Genomic DNA, 23,116 nt, shown 5'->3' with positions numbered 1-23,116 from the left:
TCGGAAACTGGCTGAGCTGTTCTGCTACTGCTTGGTGTTTGCCTATTGGGATCTGGAAGTGCTTTGCTCATACCTTGGAGGTATAATATGCTATGTGACCTAACCATGGTCGAATGGCTGAGGTGAGAGGCCATCTATTTACATTGGTGGAGCATCTTTCTACTGTGGATCACTGATCTTCGATTTACTTCACCCAGTCACTTTTATATTGGAGCACTTTTTGGATATATTTCACTTGTGCACTTTATGGACTTCTTTTGTTATTTACTAATTAATATTTGTATTGTTTATTATCTCACTTGCGCTACACTATTTGTTACACTTCCTCCCTCCCACAGGGCAGATTATTATTTGATTGGCCACTGGCTTTGTTGCCTGTCCTGGACGTGACTTGAGTCGAGTTGTAAGTCGCCCCAAGTCACACTGCTGTTCATGTTTAAGTCATCTTTAAGTTGCCTGTAAAAGTTGCGCTGGAAGTCGTGTTCCCCCAGTGCGAACCGGCTCTAAAGCATAGCAAGTTATATTTCTGTCTCATTGAGTTATGAGTATATATGCAGTAAAGATAAATCAATATACTAAATAAATGTATATTTTTCTCTTATCTTGAAAAAGCTAATTTTGTTTTACAATCACCTTCATTTATATATATATGATAAGAATAAAAGTTCAATGCATTACACGTAATTCATTGCATGTTTATCAAATTCACAACGCTCTGACTTGAAGAAAAATATTGTCATTCAGACTCTGATCTTAAATTAACACTGAATACTCTGTCATTGTGTGTTTTCTCTGCATAGGCTTGAAGAACAAATGTTAATGTCTAGGGTTCTATCTTTCAGAAAATTTAAATTGTTTTTGATAGGTACTTGTAATTATCATATGTCAATCTGCAAAGTTGGTTTGAAAAATTTGACCTTGTGGCTTATTCAGATTCCATGAACTGAAAGCTGACAGGATACGTGCACATGATCTTTAATAATCAAGGAAGCAAAGCACTTTGAGCACTGACTTGGATGAAGAGTAAGATTAAAAATTGTTACAGAGTTCCGCCTGAGTTATTAGCTGTCAGAACGCTGTAAACATGACTAACGGATAATGGAATTAGGTTAGCTGAGCAGAAATCATTTAGATGAGCTAAACATTTCTTCCCCATCATTAAATATATCCTAGGAGAGAATAACATCTCTGTGTATGGTTTTAAGAAATAGAGTGGGACGACACAGTTATAGAAAAAAACAATGAAGAAGACAAGCAAGAAAGCTTAGGGGTTTGAATTTTTTTTTTTATGTTGAATACAACTCCCTGGTGATTTTGTGTTTTCCAAGACTTAATATCATTTCACATTCTTCTGTGAATTCCACATGCCATCTGTGAAGCTTAAACCTGAAGTGCCCAGTATTAGATCTGTCTTATTACAAGATGATCTATTTGCGTAAACTTAGGCTGACATTTCAGCTCTAGCATAATTCTGTGTTAACCTGTTGTAAATTTTCTTGCCAAGTGCCAACAAATCCTTGTGGTGTCATTTCTCTTCTTCCTTTCTCCCTTACAAACAAACATATGCACATTTTTTACATTTATAGTCCATGCTATTTATTTAATTACCTGTTTTATATACACACAATACAACTGCATGGGATCCATTTGGAACTGGAGTGATATGCCTGCTGTATGTTTTTTAAATGATATGTTGTAATGTGATTAATACAGCCATATTGTTTAATACTTTATGGGGTCTCATGTAAGTATAACATAAACATTCTAGGGTCAGGTTAGGTAATAGACTACCAATATCTTTTGAAATGTGGAAAAAATAAACAATTCTCCAAAAAGGAGCTCACAAAGCTAGTGTGAGTGCAAAACTTGTGTAGAAAATCGTACTGATGATATATCCAGGTCCGCAGCCTTGCAAAGCAACAGCATTAACCATATTTTACATATATAACCAATATGTTATTGACACTGCTCTATTTTAAAAGGAACCTGTCTTGAAAGTTATACAGGAGATTTGATTGTCTTTAACCACTTAACCCCTGTACCAAAATCGGGGGTATTTTTATGGCATTTTTATTAATATTTATTTTTTAGTAGTAATGGCAGAGATCAGCGATTTTTTTTTTTGGTACTGCGACATTTTGGCGGACACTTCGGACACTTTTGACACATTTTTGGGACCATTGGCATTTTTATAGCGATTAGTGCTATAAAAATGCATTGGATTACTATAAAAATGCCACTGGCAGTGACGGGGTTAACACTAGGGGCCGGGAAGGGGTTAAGTGTGTTCTAACTGTAGGGGGGTGGAATGACATGGGGAAATGACTGATCTTCTGTTCATACATTGTTTACACACACAGCTCCCGGTCCTCGCTCTGTAACGAGCAATCATGTGTGCCCGGTGGTGATCGCGCCCGCCGGGCACGCGCACTGGAGTCGGGGGCGAGCGGGGGGCGCACGCCCCTATTGGCTGCTGGGCGAGGTGACGTATAGCTACGTGCTCTCGCCAAGCAGAGCCGACCTGCCACCGCATAACTGCGGTGGCTGGTCGGCAAGCAGTTAAACTCCCTTGCGGTAATCCCGAGTCTGGCTCAGGGTGGAAATCCAGTACCATTTGTGGTACCCCCGAGCCAGACTCGGGATCGCATTGCAGTATCCAGGCGGAGTTTACTAACCTTGTCCCCTGGATCCTGCGATGTCTCCCTGCTGTGTGTGCGAGCTGTCTCCTCGCTCGTTTCACACAGTGCCTAAATGCCGCCAAGCTCCTTTCCTACGACGTTACGACGCAAGGGGCGGAAATCCACGCCAAATTCAAAAAAGTTAAAACACAATACACATACAGTATACTTTAATCTTACAGATTACAGTACAGTATAAAATACACACACCCTTTGTCCATAGTGGTATGTCAAGAGCCCTGCATGCACTTTTATATAAAAAAAAAAAATTATGCCTGGATACTGGAGATTGTCCATAGCAATCAAAAAGTGTCAGTTTATGTCAAAAGTGGTTTTAGACCAGCTAAAAAACAGCAATAATAAATTTGAATCACTTTCAGAATTGAGCGACAGCGATTTGTGGGGAAATTCGTCATCAAACACTGAAAGTAATGACAGTGACAATTCTGCAACTGAGCAAATTTCAGTGTTTTTGATTTGATTACATTATTGATTAATTGTTATTATTATTATTATATTATTATTTGTTATAATTATTTATAGTTATTTATTATATTATAATTTATGATTTTGTGTTTCAAACTTTAGCAAGAATAGAACCATTGTCACTGGTTGCATTCCACCTTTTAGGTCAGTGACTTACTAAGTGCAGGTTACAAATGTCATCTTTGAAATTGTACCTTAAAAAAGCCACCACTGGCAGATCTCAAATTTCTGTAAAAGTAGTTCTGGCAAATGACACACAGAAGGGCACATAGAATGCTGTGATTCACCAGCAGAACATTTTTTTCATATTTTTTTCATAATATTTGTTATTTGACAACAGCGAGGAAAAACTCCTCCACAAATAGAAAAATACAAATAATGTTATCAGCCTGCTTGCTGCAGCAGGAGAAAGTTTATTGTTTGTCTGGCAACTTGAAGACAGTCAGTCTTGTTGGCCACCAAAACTTTCAGGAGCCCCAACAATGGCTGACTCCCTGAATATGGGGCCAAATACTACCATACAGATGCCCTTATATTCTTGTACTTGCTCCTCTGGTGGGTCCCAGCACCATTCTTCTTCTTCTCAGCCTTCACACTACACATGTACTGAGCGCTCGTGGTCAACCCATTCTCTGCAATAAGGTAAAAAATAAATCTTTCAAAAGTCGCTTCCCCCATACCCCTTAAACACTTACCTGATCCTGATATCGATTCAGTAATGCGCACCTCTGCATCAGTTCATACCCCTTCCCTCTCTTCTCACATGCGAATCAGCAGCAGTGGGAGACATTGGTTCCTACTGTTGTCAGTCAAATCCTGTGAGGAGGAAGTGGGGTGTGGGACCAAGATATTCTGTGTGTGTCTATAGATGCACACAGCCTGGCTCAGGATCAAACCCATACGAGTGCCCCTATAGCAAGCTGCTTGCTATTGGGCACTCGGAGCAGAGAAGAAGCCAAGATCGCTGGAGAAGCACCCCAGAAGAGGATATTCAGGGATGCTCTGTGCAAAACCATTGCACAGAGCAGGTAAGTATAACATGTTTGACATTTTAAGTAAAAAGGAAGCTGTAGAATCTCTAATCTTTTTTGAGGTGCATGGCAAAGGTGTTTATTTTGAAATATAAAGCAATTGTTCACATTGTTACATTTCTTAATTTTAGAAATTGCTATTAGAAGGCAGATTTGTGTTGCCAATGTGTCGTAATTGTCTAAATATCTAATTTATAAAATTATAAGTCCATATTTGAAATGTATTTTTGATATAGTGCTCTGTCCTAGTTGGGTTAACTTTAATTGGTGGCTTTACTGTACTTAGTGGAGTAGTGATCTATTTCCTAGCCCTGATCAAGTTTTCCCAAGCTTGGTGGTTGATTAGTCTGAATCTGAATAGAGAAAGAGGCTCAGCCACTGAAGTTATAAATATTATGAATATGTATTATCTGACCTCAACCAATCTTTGGGACCAGCACCCAAATATATATGTAAATCCACAAACCATCAAAGCACACTCACTACAAGTCCCAGCTTTCACTGTCCAATGTCAGTAACATCAATAAAATTCAATCCGATCAGAAAGATGATCAAGGGACATCTAATGAGAAGATCTTTCATCTTCCAGAGAAAGGCAGCTCAAACAGGAGCACATGATCCTCATTAGCATGAAATCATGCATTTATTGAAAGAAAAAATAGCACATTTACAGTTAAAATTCTTGGAAATCATCATGGGTAGTAGTAATCACCAGGATGCATACACAGCAAGGCTGTGTGCAGGAATGGAAGCATGGAAGCTCCAGATCTTCTGGCCAGCATCAGGCCCCGTACACACGACCAAGTTTCTCGGCAGAATTCAGCCAGAAACTCGATCGGAGCTGTATTCTGCCGAGAAACCCGACCGTGTGTACACTTTCGGCCGAGGAAACTGACAATGATCTCCTCGGGCCAAATAGAGAACATGTTCTCTATTTCCTCGTTAGTCAATGGGGAAACTTGGCTGGCCGAGATCCTCGGCGGCTTCACAAGGAACTCGACAAGCAAAATGATGTGTTTTGCTCGTCGAGTTTCTCGGCCGTGTGTACGGGGCCTCACAGGGACCCACTCTGACAGCTGTCAAAAAGACTGCCAGGGTTGGAGCCTGTAAAATATTTCACCTGCTATCAGTGGGTTGTGGGTGCAATGTCAGGCTCCTGCACATGGGCTAGTACAGAGGTATTGAATAAGGAGACCAAACAACAATTTGATACAACATTTTTATTTAACTTTGGTAAAATTGGCCACGGTGTCATCCATAAAATGTGGGGGCGGGGTTACAAAAATTTTCTCAATAAATAAATTAAATTACAAAAGGCCAAATTGGCTAAACTTAAAACTTTAAAATCAAATTAATTTCTGTCCATCCAGCAAAAGCTGGACGACTACTCCCCCCATACAGACGACCCCATGACTTATTATGACAAACTGACAGGTAAGGGTGGGCGGGCGGGCGATGCTGCTTGTCAGGAGATGTGACTGAGCAAATCGCCTCAGCCTCTCCCTTATATAGGCTCGTCCAGTGCGGGTTTTACCTCACGCGAACGGACCTATCAGAGAAGGGGGCTGCCGCAGCTGACCAATCAGAGGCTGTTACTACCCCAGAGCGCGGCAGCCCACTTCTCCCTCTGCTCTATCCCATGCAGGCTCAGCATACTGCCGTAGCCTCACATGGGCTAGTACAGAGGTATTGAATAAGGAGACCAAACAACAATTTGATACAACATTTTTATTTAACTTTGGTAAAATTGGCCACGGTGTCATCCATAAAATGTGGGGGCGGGGTTACAAAAATTTTCTCAATAAATAAATTAAATTACAAAAGGCCAAATTGGCTAAACTTAAAACTTTAAAATCAAATTAATTTCTGTCCATCCAGCAAAAGCTGGACGACTACTCCCCACCGGCCGGGGCCAACCGCGAAGCTGTTGGCCGAGGCCCCCCCACCACCGTGGCTGATTCGATCATGGACTGGATACCCATATTAAAAATGTCCAGGCCAATGCCTGACAGATGAATTTGGTCAACCCGAAACAACCCAGGCAAAAAACCCTCTAACTCGGAATGACGAAAGGAAGAGCCACCAATTGAAGGCATAAAACTATGAATCGTCCTATTTAGCCGTCTGCGGATTCTATCCACGTAGAAAAGGGTGCCGTGCGGCGACCATAACAGCCTGGGAACCATCTCAGAATATACTAACACTGAACCTGGGAACATTTGAGTTATGGAATAGAGATCCCTTTTCATTTCACATAACAAGTCCCATGTGTTGAATTTACCCAAGTCATTAGCCCCCACGTGGATAACTATCACTTGGGGTTGAGGCCAGACAGAAGACAAATAAGCTAGGTGGTCTTTTAAATTGCGCCACCGCATACCTCTAACACCTGACCATAAAATTAAAAATAAATCAGGATCAAGCCCCAGGTTAGCATAGTATGATCTGGATCCGGAGTGCTTGTAAGCCCAGAACACGTAGGAGTGACCTATGACCCAAGCGATATTCCTGGATAAATCTGAAAGAGAATCATAAAGTTAGAAGACTGGGACGAACATATAACTTATATCTATTGCTGCCCCACCTGCCCACTTTTTTAACCTTACTCTCTGAAAAACCTATAGAATCAGCTGTGGTGGCAGCGCCAATTCGGAAAGAATGGGAAGAAAATTGGTACCCAGATAAATTCAAGCGCTTCAAACAGGAGGCCAAAACAGCTGAGAACTGGTACCTAGTTAGAGAGGACAAGTCTTCATGAATAAAAAAGGAATCGTTACTCAATGGTCTGACCAAAAGATAATTACGAACATGAAACACGGGACAGATAGCCTCATTAGGAGAACTGGATAAAGAAAACCACTGGCCAACCTGAGAGGACTTTGATCTGGACAAAAACAGACGGACAGAACCGACGTCAAACTGAACATGAGAAAAACGGAGAAATGAAAAAGCGTTTCTATTTGCTGCAGTAAACTCACCTAACCGAAGGGCTCCAAAGAATGCTATAGAGAAAGCAGCCTTAAAAAGCAAAGATTCGAAATTGGATGAGCAGACATCTTGAAGGGTCTGAAGAAGATCGATCAAAATGGGGATAGATATGGGACGCCTATTATCTAAAGAGGGCCTAGACTTTTTGAGGCCCTTCAAAACCTGGGTGACCTGAAAGAAAGAGGTAAGAGCAGGAAGGCCTGCAAACTTAAGGAAAAAAGAAACTCCAGCCAATATTTTACCTATGGAAGCCGGGGACAGATTAGACTGAATGAGAAAGGACAAAAAAGACAAAGCCACGTAAGAAGACACATCTAGTGGATCCAAACCCAATGGTTGACAGAAAGAGCACCATTTGTGCCATGAAAGCCTATAATCCCTCCAGGTGTTTTCCGCTACTGAAGCCTTGAGATTCCGGAATATTATTCCCAAATTAAGCCCCAGAGGAAGTCTGGGCAAGGGGTGCCATGTTGATCTGCTGATGGCGCCAACTCTCGGAATCTCTTGAACTGTGAACGAGATAAAGAATCTGCTATGTTATTTTCTTTACCTGCAATATGCTCAGCTCTCAACCATATATTACAGTTCATACAATGAAGTACAAGGAAACGCAATAACCTCAGAACGGGATCAGACTTAGAGGACAGAGTATTGATGGCAAAAAAGACACCTTTATTATCCGTATGAACTAAGATTCTACGATTCCTAAAGATGTCTTCCCACACAACCACCGACACAATCACTGGAAAGAGCTCCAACAGAACTAGATTTTGAAGTATCTCCTTCTGGAGCCAATCAGGGTGCCAGGACTGGGCGCACCAGCGCCCATCCAAGAAAGCCCCGAACCCAGCAGAGCCAGCTGCATCGGTGAAGAATTCCAACTGAGAACTATTAATAAAGTCCATTTGCCAGGCCGAGGAACCATTAAACTCATTTAAAAAAGCATCCCAAATTCTTAGATCATCCTTGATGCTTTTTGAAATTCGGAAATGAGCGTAAGGGTTCACCATACCTTTTATGGCTAACGAGAACCTGCGCGAAAATACCCTCGCCATAGGGATGACTCTGGCTGCAAAAGCAAAAAGACCCAGCAAAGATTGTGCCTCCTTTAAGCACACCTTCTTACTGACAAGAAAGGTTGCAATCATAGACTTCATTTTATGTATCTTCTGTTGTGGCAATCTGAATTCCATTCGTTCGGAGTCAACCGTGATCCCCAAAAATTCAATAACTGTCGTGGGAAAAACTGTTTTCTCCTGGGCCAGAGGCACGCCAAAGTCATGACAAACGTCAAAGAAAACCTGTAAAGCTTCCATACACACTGATGACCCCCGGGGACCTAAAAACAAGAAGTCATCTAGATAATGTAGGATAAGGCCTTGAGGGATAACGACTGACACGACCCAATGTAAGAAGGAGGAAAAAGCCTCGAAATAAAAGCATGACATAGAAAACCCCATTGGCATGCATTTATCAAAATAATATTTATTCAAAAATTGAAAACCCAAAGAATTGAAGCCTTGTGGATGCACGGGAAGAAGGCGGAAAGCCGACTTAATATCAGCCTTTGCTAGCACAGCCCCTTGCCCTGCTTGCCTCAAAAGACACAAAGCCTCATCAAATGAGGCGTAGCAGACTGGAGCCTCCACAGAGGCAACTTCGTCATTGAGTGACGAATGCGGTGGGTAAGATAGGTGGTGGATCAGTCTGAACGCACCCAGCTCTTTCTTGGGTACGATGCCCAAAGGGGACAACCGGAAATTAGAGAATGGCGGGTCATTAAAGGGGCCAGCCACCCTACCCTCAGACAATTCTTTGCAAATTTTCTCAAGCACTAAGTTAGAGTGCATGGATACCGATAGTAAATTTTTAACTGGTGTACACCCTGAACCAGTAAAGGATGGCACTAAGAAACCATTGGCAAAACCTTCAGTTAGCAGAGCCGCCATCCTGTGGTCTGGATAGCGCTCGAGCCATGGGCGCATTCTTGCCAGGCTCACCGGAGTCGGGGCCTTTCCCATGTGTGTCCTTGGGTCCTGAATGAGAGGAACTAGCGGCAGCTTTACGAAAACATCTGCTCGCCGCGTGAGTACCGCCACAATAAGAACACTCATGTTTGTATCTACAATTCAATAAGAATTTACATTGACCCTCATTGAATGCAAAGCATACACCCTTCCTGACTGGACTCTGACCATTTGAAGCGGGGCGAGGGGTGAACTGGGGCCTAGGTGGCAGCATAAGGTTTAACCATAAACCAACGTCCTTAGCCCCCCAATGCAGCGATGGGTGCACAGCTAGTTTTTGACGGAAATTCTCGTCATATGAGAACCATGCGGAGCCGCCAAAGTGGCGAAAGGCCTCCGCAATAATATCCAGGTGTTGGAATAAACCTGAGCACTTCCCCGGGAAGCGTTCTCCCATAACTGCTGAATAGATACAGAACGCTTGCAGCCAGTTTTGAAATGTCTTAGGAACCGCTCTCCTCCTATCTTCCTCTGTTCTTTCGCTGGACTGCCTGTCAGATTTAGCCAAAAACTCCTTAGAAGCAGGGAGAAGTGATAATATATCGAGATATTCACCCCTCCAAATTTTTTCTTTGACTGACTTAGACAGATGAAAACCCAGCGGGGATAAACTGCAAGGGAGGGGTTCCTTAAAGGAAGACTCGCTGACCATAGCAGCCGAGGATCTGAGGGGTAAAGTATTATTAACAGCAGGACACCTCACACTCGATCTGACAGTAACATCCTTATTTAGCAGAGAGGGATGACCAGCCTCATGCCACACCACACCAACCTCCTCCATATCAATAGCATTATCGCTATTTCCAGCACCAGTCTCCTGTGCACTCTGACTTACTGTGCATGCCTGAGTACTCAGACTCTCACCTGGTTGCACATACATATTTACATTTTGTGAGGTAAAATCCGCATCATGTATACCTTTGAACTGCTGCACAATGACAGACAAAGATTCAATTAGACTAGAAAATGCAGATAACTGGTTAACATTACTGAAAACAACTTCAGGTAAAACATGCTCACCCAAGTCCCCAGGAGGGGGGGAAGAGGCAGCGCTGCTCCCTTGCTGGCAAGAAGCACCTCTTGTTGCAGCTCCCTCAGCTTGAGGAGCTAAATTATTGGTCTTACATTTCTTTTTTCTTCCAGGCTGTTTCCTGGGGGCGCCCACGCTCATCTCTGGTACTGCAGCTGGGCTGACAGATAAAACAGAGCCACTCTCCTCAGACAGGCAACGCTTCAGCCACTCTTCCCCTCCCCTGCTCTCCGCCTTCTCTAGGAGTCTACATAAGAGCTCCTCACGGCTGTCCTGCACAGCGCGCTTCATCCTGAGAGAGAGGGAGAGGCGGGCGATGCTGCTTGTCAGGAGATGTGACTGAGCAAATCGCCTCAGCCTCTCCCTTATATAGGCTCGTCCAGTGCGGGTTTTACCTCACGCGAACGGACCTATCAGAGAAGGGGGCTGCCGCAGCTGACCAATCAGAGGCTGTTACTACCCCAGAGCGCGGCAGCCCACTTCTCCCTCTGCGCTATCCCATGCAGGCTCAGCATATTGCCGTAGCCTCACATTCTCCATCCAACTTTCTGCTCACACATCCATATGGACTTTTAGTTAGAAAGCTGGAGAAAGTGTGAATGGACTGCAAGTGCACTAATCAGCACACTCATAGTTCATTGAGAATTACAAGTTGTCTGCTACAGCAGCAGATAGTACTTGTATTTTATTCATTAAAGGATCCCTGTTAATGAATGATGCAGCTGTATGGGTGGAGCCCTGCCTATTGTAAATGTGACAGTGGCTGCAAAAAAGAACCCTGTGGCAAACAGAAATCCAGGTTTAAAACAGTTTAGACAAACTAAATTAGAATAATTCACCATGACCGGATGACTTACACCTATGAGTTCTCAGAAAAAAATTGCTCTGTTACAGCCAGATCCTTGTTTCTAAGGACAATCTACTGACTAGAATGCTAACAACTGATTGTCAAAAAGCAAATGTGTTGGCCATATTCAACAAAAGGTTGAGGTGTATGCCATGAAACTACACGCCAGGCAGCTTAACATCAATAGTATGTTAAAGATTTGAGGGGCTAGTAATGGACTATTTTAAAGAATTTATTAGCGATAATGGTATCATAAGTAACAACCAGCATGGATTTATAAAAAAAAAAAAAAAAAAACTTGTTAGACAAAACTGTTAACATTCTATGAGGACGTTGACATTTAGAGAAATGCCAGTGGATGTTGTACCTTATAAATGTTTAATTTACAAAATAAATTCTATTGGAATAAGAAATTGTACGTACAGAAATAGAATACTGTTTACAGGAACATATGCAGAGAATAGTGATAAATGGCTAATTCTCTAAACAGACTAAAATTGTAAGTGGTGTGCCATGTGGCTCTGACTTGGGGCCGATGCTGTTTAACTTGTTTATTATTGATATTGTGGTTGTTTTAAGAGTTCAATATCAGTGTTTGCTGTTAATGCCAAGTTATGCAGTGAACATACATTTGACACAAGATGCATCTTTGTTTTAAGAAGTCATGGTTAAAAAATTATTAAACAATTATGAAAAAGAATGTGGGGTCCTTGAGGACTACAACAGCATGCAATGCCAATATGCAGCTAACAAAGCTAGAAAAATAATTTCTTGTATTAAAAAGGCAGATATTCAGGAGATAAATCCATAATTCTGCCCCATTATAAATCATTGGTCTGGCTTCATCTTGAATTTGCAAGTTCAGTTTTGGTGGTGACCAATTTGCAGAAAGGGTGTCCTTGATCTAGTAGACAGTTCAAGGGGAGACAACAAAATTAAAAAGGGGTTGGATGGCTTCAGTTATGTGGAATGATCACAAAGAATACATTTAGGGCTATTGAACATTGTCTATAGAATATGGCATATGTATATACAGAGTAAAATAAGCCTAGTAATTGTACCTATTGACATGCATTACAGAATATGTGAACAACTATATGCACGTAACCACCACCAGCACTCATGACTACACATTATTCTGAGTAAATTATTTATTTAGAAAAATACACCCATACACCTTCCGTGTGCTGCTACACAGAGTACAGAGACAGGCTCCCTGCTTGGTGGCACCCATTGGGGAAATAAAATATACAACATTTCTCATTTATATGACAAAAAAAAATGTTTTTCTAAATTATTATTTTTTATTTCTGATCATAATAAGGAAAGAAAATGCGGACAACACCACAAAATATTCATTTAAAGTGACCCTGTCATTGTGTTTTTTTTTTTTTTTTTTATAAAAGGCCCAAAAAAAGAGTGTTTATACTTACAATACATGATGGCTCTGATTGTCACTTTGATGAGGATCTACAGCCTCAGAAAACTCAACATCCAACACACTTCCAGGTGTATCAGATGCCTGCTCCCTAGTTGTCTTTTGATCTGCTGGCCCATACATCAGTACAGAACACAGTGGTGATGTTACAGCCAGTGAGCAAAACCACACAATAGTTTGAGAATGTAAAACACCTAACTAGGTGCATTCTGATCTACCTTGTTCTTATTTTGGGTGGCCTGTACTCCATGCACTGTAATAAAACTCACACAGAGGTTGATTGCTTCTATCAGCTTATGGTCTCCTGTGATTACTTGGGTGCAGTAAAATATAGATATTTATAATTCCAGACATGTAACACATTCCATTAAACATACATGTGTGTGAAACAAATGCATTCCCTCTTGATACTCTTCAGTTATAATGCAGACATATACAAGCTAAATGTAGGTTGAACAGTGATAACAATAATATTGACCTGCAATGGCAGCCATGAGAGCAGAGGGGAAGAGGAGGCAGAAGTAAAAGTTTATGTTTTCAAAGTTGCCTGGTATTCCTGAAAATATTGCTTACACTTAAACAGGTAATGCTAATTTTAAAATTACATATATCATTTAATTACAGTAAAGTATAATACAAATTACTTTAAATAAGCAGAAACCTAAATCTAAATAGTACAAAAGCTGGATAATCGTTGGGCCATCGTTTTTCTTTACATTTAAACTAACAATAATTTATTGGCAAAGAAATGCAAATAATAATCCAGATTTGATATGTGTGGGACTGTAGGCATTTTACATTATAACAAGGTGTATAACTACTGGTAAAAATATGACAAAATTATGAACATGGAAAACATATGTGACAGACCAAGTGTTTCAAACAGCATTATGATTCCCTGTGGTGTTAAGAATTGTTATTTCGGAACGCTCTGTTCTGAAAAGACAGCACTTTGTTATTCCTGTAAACTATGACTAAATTAAAAACTTTAGGACAATGCTTTAAACAACACAGTTAAAGTTATTAAAGAAAAAAAAGCTTCATATTTGTATTTGACACAGAATATCCGCAACATGAGACTTATGCCCTGCACACACGATCAGTTTGTCTGATGAAAATGGTCTGATGGACCGTTTTCATCAGACGAACCGATAATGTGTGCGCCCCATCGGTTTTTTAACCATCAGTTAAAAAACTAGGAACTTGCTTTTAAAATTATCTGATGGTTAAAAAACCTATAAAAAAAAAACAATCGGTTAAAAATCCACACATGCTCAGAATAAAGTCGATGCATGCTCGGAAGCATTGAACTTCATTTTTCTCAGCACGTTGTTGTGTTTTACGTCACCGCATTGGACACGATCGTATTTTTAACAGATGGTGTGTAGGCACGACTGATCATCGGTCAGCTTCATCGGATATCTGATGAAAAAATCCATCAGACCGTTTTCATCAGATGAACTGATCGTGTGTACAGGGCATTACAGTTGACTGATAATTGAAATGTGTTTGATACACAAAGTCTATTGTTAATGTCAGAAAACAGTGCATCTTATTAAGCTTTTATACATGCCCAGTGAATAATCTATTGAGAAAGTCATTATACTGTATGTTTGAGTTACAGGTATGTTAATTTGATCCTCTGCTGATAGACAGCACCTTCTTCAGCGTGTAATTGAATATTTGCTATATATGTAAACAAATTTCTGCAACATTAACTTTTTTATTTTTGTTTTTTTTCTATTTTAAAAAAAAGAAGAAACGGATTACTGCCGTATCTAGAATTCAGTAAAATGGACTTCAACAAATAGACTTCAAGGGTGAGTGGAACAAAACTTCAGATTACATTTTTTTTAACTTGATGTCTCTTAAAGTGGAGGTTCACCCGAAAACTTAATTTTTAACATTAGATTGATGCTCATTTTGTCAAGGGGAATTGGGTGTTTTTTTTTAAATCGAAGCAGTACTTACCGTTTTAGAGAGTGATCTTCTCCGCCGCTTCCGGGTATGGGCTACGGGACTGGGCGTTCCTGTTTGATTGACAGGCTTCCGATGGTCGCATACATCGCGTCACGATTTTCCGAAAGTAGCCGAACGTCGGTGCACAGGCGCCGTATAGAGCCGCACCGATGTTTGGCTTCTTTCAGCTACTCGTGACGCGATGTATGCGACCGTGGAAGCCTGTCGGAAGCCTGTCAATCAAATAGGAATGCCCAGTCCCGAAGACCATACCCGGAGGCGGCGGAGAAGATCGCTCTCTAAAACGGTAAGTACTGCTTCGATTTTAAAAAAACTACCCGATTCCCCTTGACAAAATGAGCATCAATCTAATGTTAAAAAAAAAAATTCGGGTGAACTCCCGCTTTAAAATCTATTCATCTCATTTTATCATGAAATATTTTTTCATAAAGTTGTTATTTTATTTATTAGGATTATAAATGCTCTTTCACAAAGTTACTTCTTGTATCCAGCCCCGCTTAAGTGTACCGGTAAAGAATAAAAGAATCAAGTGCAAATGAAAGCCATCCTGAGATTAACAGTCTAGGGGTGTCATTACCGACAACTGTTGTAGACATGTTCTGGTCTCTAGTCAGTGGGAGTAAGAAGGATGTCCTAATTACACATGTTCTCCAATGTGGATGTAAATTAACCATTTTAACAGTTCATATGGAATATTGGTTATCAAATATTGTTATCTCCCCATTCAAAAATACTAAAAAAACAAGTAAAACATCTAAAACAAAGCTGTAAAAAAAATTGATGACCATTCAAAAATGGCAACATTTTACAGTAACCAGATCAAAATAATATTTAATGTATAAGACTTCAGTGAACTAAAATGTGATTGCATGCTATGGATTACTGCAATCGAACACTAACGATGTACCAAGTGAGCCTTATGACAATAGTTATTCTCTGCTTAAACCAGGGATGGGCAACCATGGCGAGGTGCAGATCTACTGTACCTGATCAGCAAAGAAGATACTGTATAAAAACGTCCTGGGGTGTAGCATGATTTACTTGGTTTAAGGAGATAAATTAGCAAAACTCCATTAAAAAGTAAGGAAGGTTTGAAAAATCCAGGGGTCGGTAGGAAGTAACACAAAGTTCAGAGGTCAGTAGCAAGTAACACAAGAGTCAGTAGTATGTAATGTGGAGTTCAGATGTTAGTAGTGTGTTGTGCAGAGGTCTGTAGTAAGTGAAGCAGAGTGCAAGTGTGGGGGTCAGGAGTAAGGCAGAGTTACTAGGTAAGTAGTATGTAATGCAGAGTGCAGGGGTTGGGAATAAGTAAAAAAGAGTGCAGGGGTCAGGAGTGGTCAGTAGTATAATAGTATGTAATGTAGAGTGCAAGAGTGATGATTAGGTAACATAGAGTTCAGAAGTAGTATGTAACCCAGTGTGCAGGAATAAGGAGTAAGTCATGCAGAGTCAGAGGCCAATATTATTTAATGCACGATGCACAGAGTGCAGAACAGAGGACAGTAGTAAGTGTCTCAAAGTTCAGAGGTAGGGAATAAGTAATGCAGAGTGCAGAGGTCAGTTGTATCTAACATACAATGCATTGATGAGTAGTATGAAATACAGAGTACAGTGATGAATAGAAAGTAATTAAGGACCAGATTCACAGACAATTACGTTACACCGCCGCGGTGTAACGTATCCCATTTACGTTACACCGCCGCAGGTTTACAGCGTAAGTGCCTGATTTACAAAGCTCTTACCTGTAAACTTGTGGCGGTGTAACGTAAATGCGCTCGGCGCAAGCCCGCCTATTTCAAATGGGGCGGGCACCATTTAAATTAGGTGCGTTCCCGCACCGAACGGTCTGCGCATGCTCCGTTAGGAAATTTCCCGACGTACATTGTGCGAAATTACGGCGCCCCGACGTTTTTTTTTTTAAATGCGACGTGCGTTAAGGCATTTTGTATTCCCGGACGTCTTACGCAAAAAAAAAAAAAATCAAAATTCGACGCGGGAATGACGGCCATACTTTAACATGGCTGATCTAAAGATAAGCCATGTTAAAGCAGGTGAAACTTTGCGACGGGTAAAAACGACTAGCGACGACGTACGGGATTGCGACGAATGCGCGGATCTTCGTGGATCGCCGTAACTAGTCATTTGCATATTCTACGCCGACCGCTATGGAATCGCCACCTAGCGGCCGGCCTAGAATTGCATCCTTAAGATCCGACAGTGTCAGGCCTTGTACTCACGACCGGATCTGTGCGCTGGAAACTGTCTGCCCGACAGTTTCCGGCGTACAAGGCTGATTTGTGTTTTGTTCCGCTGGCGTGTACACACCAGCGGACCAAATTCCCGTCGTACCGGAACGCGTGCACGTAAACTACGTACGACGTCACTATAAAGGGGAAGACCAAAGTTAATGGCGCCGCCCTCTGTTCCTCTTTTGCTAGTTACGTGTTTGCTCGTGTTAGTGAAGGTTTGGTTAGAGCTGATTCGCGCTTCTCGGTCTCCAGGCTTTGACAGCGTGTATTCACGGGTTCAGTGCGTGTGCTTGCGGTAACGTAGTTGTCATTCGGCTATAGGCAAGCAGGTTGTTTCTGCTTTAGCAGTTGCATCCTGTGCGCTCGTATCTGTTTGTCGCGCGTTTGTCGCAGGTAGTGCTGGATTTGCGAGTGCTTTCTGTTTCAGTGTGTTCTTGACTGACCAGCCGGCCGGTTTGAAGCCATGATGGAGCAGCAGCGTCAATTTTCGCGAGTTGGTGCTGTTTATGGGATGGCTGCTGGATATGTTCATTTGTCCAGTACTTTGGCCAGAAACAGGGGGCGGAGGCGTTTCTGGACCAAGAATTGGTTGCGCCAGCGTGACCAGTTCTCACATATGCCTCTGCTTAGGGAACTCCAGGAGAATAATCCTAATGACTTTAGGAATTTTCTCCGCATGACGGACCCCGTATTCAACCGTCTGCTGGATCTTCTGTCCCCCTATATCACGAGGCAGGACACTGTGATGCGCCAAGCCATCACGGCCGAGCAGAGGCTTATTGCCACGTTGCGGTACCTGGCGACTGGGAGGAGCCTGCAGGACCTCAAGTTCTCGACAGGCATCTCTCCGCAGGCGCTTGGGGTCATCATACCGGACACGTGTGCTGCCATCATCAAAGTTATGCATGAGGAGTATATTAAGGTAAGTTTCCTGGCTCTAATAATGTGGCCAACTAACTTTATTTTTATTTTCCCAGATATGCTGTGTGTTTAACTAACGTTAGCTTTTCTCCCTATGCATGTTGATATCAGCTTTACATGTTTTATTCTTGGCCTACCTGCATATTTGTCCCTTACCCAATATTAACCTGTCCAGCATGCTATCCTAGGGACAAACCCACCTTGCCATTTTTTCAAACAGGACTTTTTGGGGTTTTTCCCCCCCCCCCCCCCCCCTTCAAACTTTTATTGTCCCCATCAGAGGGCTGTGGAGTCTCTTAATGAAGTGGCCCTATATATTTCATTTTCCAAATTCTCCATGCACATTTTTCTAATGCAATTTTAATACTGTGAACTGTCACAAGGATGCTTGTAGGATGTATTTGTTACAAAGTACTAAATCTCTAATTTTGTTTGTCCCCACAGCTACCCTCCACACCACAGGAATGGCAGTCTGTGGCTTCCCAATTTGCCCAGCGGTGTGATTTTCCAAACTGCGGTGGAGCAATAGATGGGAAACACGTCCGCATTGTGCCCCCACCCCGCTCGGGGTCCTACTATTATAATTACAAGGGTTATCATAGTATTGTGTTGATGGCGGTGGTGTCGGCACAGTATGAGTTTCTATATGTGGACGTGGGGAAGAATGGCCGGATGTCTGATGGGGGAGTGTTCGCACGGACTGATTTCTATGATCGTCTCCAAGCTGGTGGTCTGGCATTGCCACCAGATGAAGATAATGTGGAAGGACTTCCGTTTGTGTTCCTAGCGGACGAGGCTTTCGGGCTTGGTCCTCACCTCATGCGGCCTTTTCCCCAGAGGACCCTCACCTCAGAGAGGAGTGTGTTTAATTTTCGGTTGGCCAGGGCTCGGAGGGTAGTCGAGAATGCCTTTGGGATACTCACCAACCGGTTCCGCCTGTTCAGGACATCGATACATCTGGCGGAATATAAATTGGACACCGTTGTATTTGCCTGCTGCATTTTGCACAACTTTTTACGCAGGCACTCCCAGACGTACCTACCCGACATCGGTTCTGAGGCAAGACTACCCTCAGATCCCCTTCCCGGGCTGGACACTGGTCGCGCTGGCTTGGCCCCCCAATCAGCTCGTGAGGTACGCGACAAATATGTTGAGTACTTCATGGGTCGGGGGGCCATTGCTATGCCAGATCATATTTCTTTCTAATTCGGCCCCCAAAGAAAGGAATATTCTAAAAAATAATAAATAATTAGACCATTGGACTTTATACAGTTGTTTGTCATTAATGCTTTTTCTCTTTTTCTGTCTTCCTGGTTCTCTAACTAACTTCTTCAATTGTAATGCATAATTGATTTCTCCACTTTTAGTAACTAACCACATTTTGCACAGTATTCACTCATCTACAAACAGGGTATTGAGTCTAGAAATAAGAAGCAACTCCATTTGTAAATGTTGAGGTCAATTTTTTTTTATTTTTGCTTGTTCATGACCCCAAAAAAATTTTTTGATTTTTTTCATTACTCCCTGCTTTTGTACTTAGGAGTCTTCAAAATTTTTTAAAAAATTTTTTTTTTTTTCAGGTAATTCAACCAAAAATATTATGCAGATTATACATTTATTAACAAGTTCACTTTTTTTTTCCTCAAATATAGTTAGATTTATTGTTTACATATATATATATATATATAGATTATATTTGGTGGGGTGTTTACCGCCTTAAATTTATTTTTGGCCATATTTTTTAGGCACAAAAAACAATAATTTTGTAACCATTTTTCTTGTTTTTGGTGTGTTTTTCTAAAACAAAATTTTTGGGTGAGAATTTGGAGTCAAATCTCTACTTCACTAAATTCAGTGATTAGAGAGATTTATAATTCTATATATATATTGAAAATAATTTTTGGCGTTGTTTATTCTTTATGGTCTAAACTTTATAGTATCCCAAAATGTTCAACATGGTCAAAAAGTAACAAAATCAAATTCAAAAAATATAAAAACTCACAACAGCAGTCAGTCATGGTGTGCTTTCACACTGGAACACGCCAAAATTGGAAGATACACACATTCAGTGCAAACTCGCCAAATGTCATTGGTTCAACAGACAAATGGCCACATGTGCTATCTGACATCATGGGTGATCAATGTCTGTGTTTTGTGGGAGCAAACCCTTCCTCTCAACTACTTGAGGATGGAGGAGGGGGTTGGACCCACAAAGCACAGACATTAGATATTCTATGATGGCAGATAGCACATGTTGGCACACTGTGTGTGTATCTTCAAATTTTGGCGTATTCATTATTCAAACTGTTAAAATGTTTGTGGGGGCGGGGGATGGGCGGGGGGTGTTTCAGTCTTTGACACGGCCCATCATGTCAATAATGTTCTTAAAATTTGCTTCGATTACCATCATTCTTTGCCGCATATTGTCCATTTCCGTGCTGCATTCCAAAAGGACATTTGTTACATTCTGTTCCATGAGAAACATCCTTTCACGCATATTGTGCATTTCAGTGCTGCACTCCATTACCTGCTGAATAATTATAGCAGCACTTGCACGTGAAAATCTTGGCACACCATCCTCCTCCCCTAAACCAACAAAAAAAAAATGGCATTTACAATATTATTTTTCAATGAGGCCTATCTACATATGTATTTTGGAATCAAGCTAGGGTGACACTGACCTGATGGGCTTCTCCTTTCCACCTCTTCGACATCTTCTATCACTCCTCCTTCTTCCACCACCTCCCCATCATCTTCAATCACTCCTCCTTCTTCCACCACTTCCCCATCATCTTGGACTCCTCCTTCATCCATCAATCCACCTTCTTTCAATTCGCCAAATTGTTCTTCCGCCACTTGCCCTTCATCTGCTATGACTTCTAAGTCCAAAATTACTTCTTCCTCCTCTCTTCCTTCCTCCTTTCTTCCTTCCTCCTCTCCTTCCACATCCTCCTCTCCTTCCACATCCTCCTCTCCTTCCACATCCTCCTCTCCTTCCACATCCTCTTCTCCTTCCACATCCTCCTCCTCCTCCACATGTTGAGATGGCAGATTTTGGCCTTGTCTGGCCCTCTCTGCCTCCTCCAAATGCTGGCGACTTCTTTCCCCTGAAATAAACCAAAAAAAATGTAGACTCATCAGCACACAGATATTGGAGAGCATAAATCGCACACATTGCTTAGAAGATGCTTTCATTTAGTTACTTTTATCTTTCACCAAACCTACATTTTGCAATTACTTCTATATGGCAAGCTCTGATCCTGCCCCTTTTTAGCAAAGTGACACACATGGATGTCCCCCCTAAACTGTATTTCTGGGATACCCTACCAAAACCCATTTTTGATTTGGGGAGACACAGGTGCTCTGCATTGCAGATGTGAAAACATCTGCTTTATTACCACTGTTTTTAGAATGAATCCTGTTTGCCTTTCCCATTCTCCTTCTTTTTTTTTATAGAACTAGCTTTTACACAATGTTTACAAACAAAGTTTTTGGCCAGTGAGCCATGTCCAGGTGTGTTGTTCCTGGAATAACCGAGCCTTTCTGATAAACTATGTGATGTTACGTTGTTTACTAAGAACACTGTTTGTAAATATGTAGTTATTTATGTTCTAAAAAATAAATAACAACATGTCTTTAAAATTACAAGCAGGCCAAGGAGGCAGATGGTGAAATATACATGGCAACACATTATTGCAGACAATCACCACCCCCCCCCCCCCCAAACCCAATATATATTTACTTACTTTTACGCAGAATTTTAAGTATTTTCTTCATCTGATGTGGCTCCCTCAATTTTAAGTCTGACCATCGTTTCCTCAGCTGTTCCTTGGACCTGGTGATCCCAAACATCCTCTGCATTCTCCTCGCCACCTTGTCCATAATATGTGCCTTTCGGCGGTTAGGGGTCTTGTATGGCCCTAATTCACCATCATAGTCCTTTTTTCGCATGATGTAAACTAACTCCACCATTTCCTGGAACCGCATATTAGTGGCTTTATATCTTCTTTTCCTTGATCGGGACGTCCCTGCCTCTGTCCCTTCACTTGTGGCATGAGAGCATCGTGCCCGCTCGTGTGACATCGCCATCTTTCCTTTCCCACAGAGATTATGGGCGTGGAAAAGATGAATTCTTACGCCATGGGCGGAGAAGAGGGCGGCGTTTAATACATACGCGGAGTGTAGAGAATGCAAACAACGTGTTTACGTCCGTTACGCGGAGAATCTTCGAGCGCATCCAGAACATACACAGTTAACGCCATATTTCCTAAAATCATTGATTAGGGGCCTCGCAAAGGTGACGAGGGCGGGGTTTCATAAATACGCGGAGTGTTAAAAAGGTTTACGCCGTGATTACGCATCTTACGCGGTAATTAGGCGAGCGTGAGAAACGAGGAGCGAGAGACAGGAAGGTAAGGAATTTAAAAATGTGATCAGCAGAGGCCTTGAAAATGTAGACACATGGGATGGGGGTTTGGGCTGTTGGTTGCACCCTTTTTAAGCTATTCTGTCTATGGGGTACCACAATGTTATTTTGGTATCCAAATGCTTTTGGACACCTCACAAAATAGAGATGTGAACAATGCTGTACCTCATTGACAAGTTTTTGAATGGTGTATTCAGATCAGGCAAAGTATTGTTCAAGTGTTGGTTGTACAGAGGTCATTAGGAAGTGTCTTTTATGTCATCCATTGTCAGGGGTATGAGATTTACACATGAAAGAGTGCCTAGATGAAAACTGTCATTTGTAAGCATTGTTTAATTTAATATATTTAAAATATTTACTGCAATGTGAACAATGGCTCTGCATCTAGCAAATCAATGTTTGGTACAAGCAATGCGGCCGAGCTGCCAATCATTGTTTAAACAAGAGAGACTGTGTTTGGAATTAGATATAGGTAATAAATTTGAAGACACATATTAGATCAAGGTCAACGCTGATCCTTTTGAATATTTATTTTTCTGTGGTTTATGTTTTTGTAATCTAGACTCAAAAAGAAATATAATTTTTCAAAAATTGCAATGGACCTCCTACAAAGCAAGGAATCTATAGAGGCCTTACTTCAAAAATACCAGGACACGCCCATCCTGTGGAATTCAAAACACTCGTTATATTGCAATAAAGAGGTACGAGCGGCAGCACTAGAAGAGCTAGCAAATTATATGCAAACTTGGGTGCCAGGATGCACTGCCAACATGGTGAAGGATAAACTTGCCAACCTCAGAAGCACATACAGGAGAGCATACAAAGCTAATAAAATCAAAAAATCAGGAGCAGCAGCAAGACAAGCAAAGGAACCCAAACTGTGGTATTATAAACAGATGGCTTTTTTGCGGGACGAAATGGAAGGCAGGAAAACGATGTCCAGTCTTTCTTCCAACCTTTCCTCCATGCTACCTTCCAGCGGACATTCCCCAGATGACCACAGCCCTGCAGAGTC

General features: G+C 41.6%; 1 protein-coding gene across 2 annotated transcripts in view; it reads left to right on the top strand.

The window, feature by feature from the left end:
* Window positions 1–23,116, top strand: part of CDH12 (cadherin 12) — a 1,098,816-nt gene that overhangs the window by 470,439 nt on the left and 605,261 nt on the right. For both annotated transcript variants that reach the window (XM_040353560.1, XM_040353563.1), the window contains one exon: window positions 14,282–14,345. The gene's annotated coding sequence lies outside the window, so the exon portion shown is untranslated. The remainder of the gene's footprint in view (window positions 1–14,281; window positions 14,346–23,116) is intronic.

This window comes from Rana temporaria, chromosome 5 (assembly GCF_905171775.1).
Source record: "Rana temporaria chromosome 5, aRanTem1.1, whole genome shotgun sequence".
NCBI lineage: Eukaryota > Metazoa > Chordata > Amphibia > Anura > Ranidae > Rana > Rana temporaria.
The sequence above is the reverse complement of the archived record's forward strand: the minus strand, read 5'-3'. Positions and strand labels throughout refer to the sequence as shown.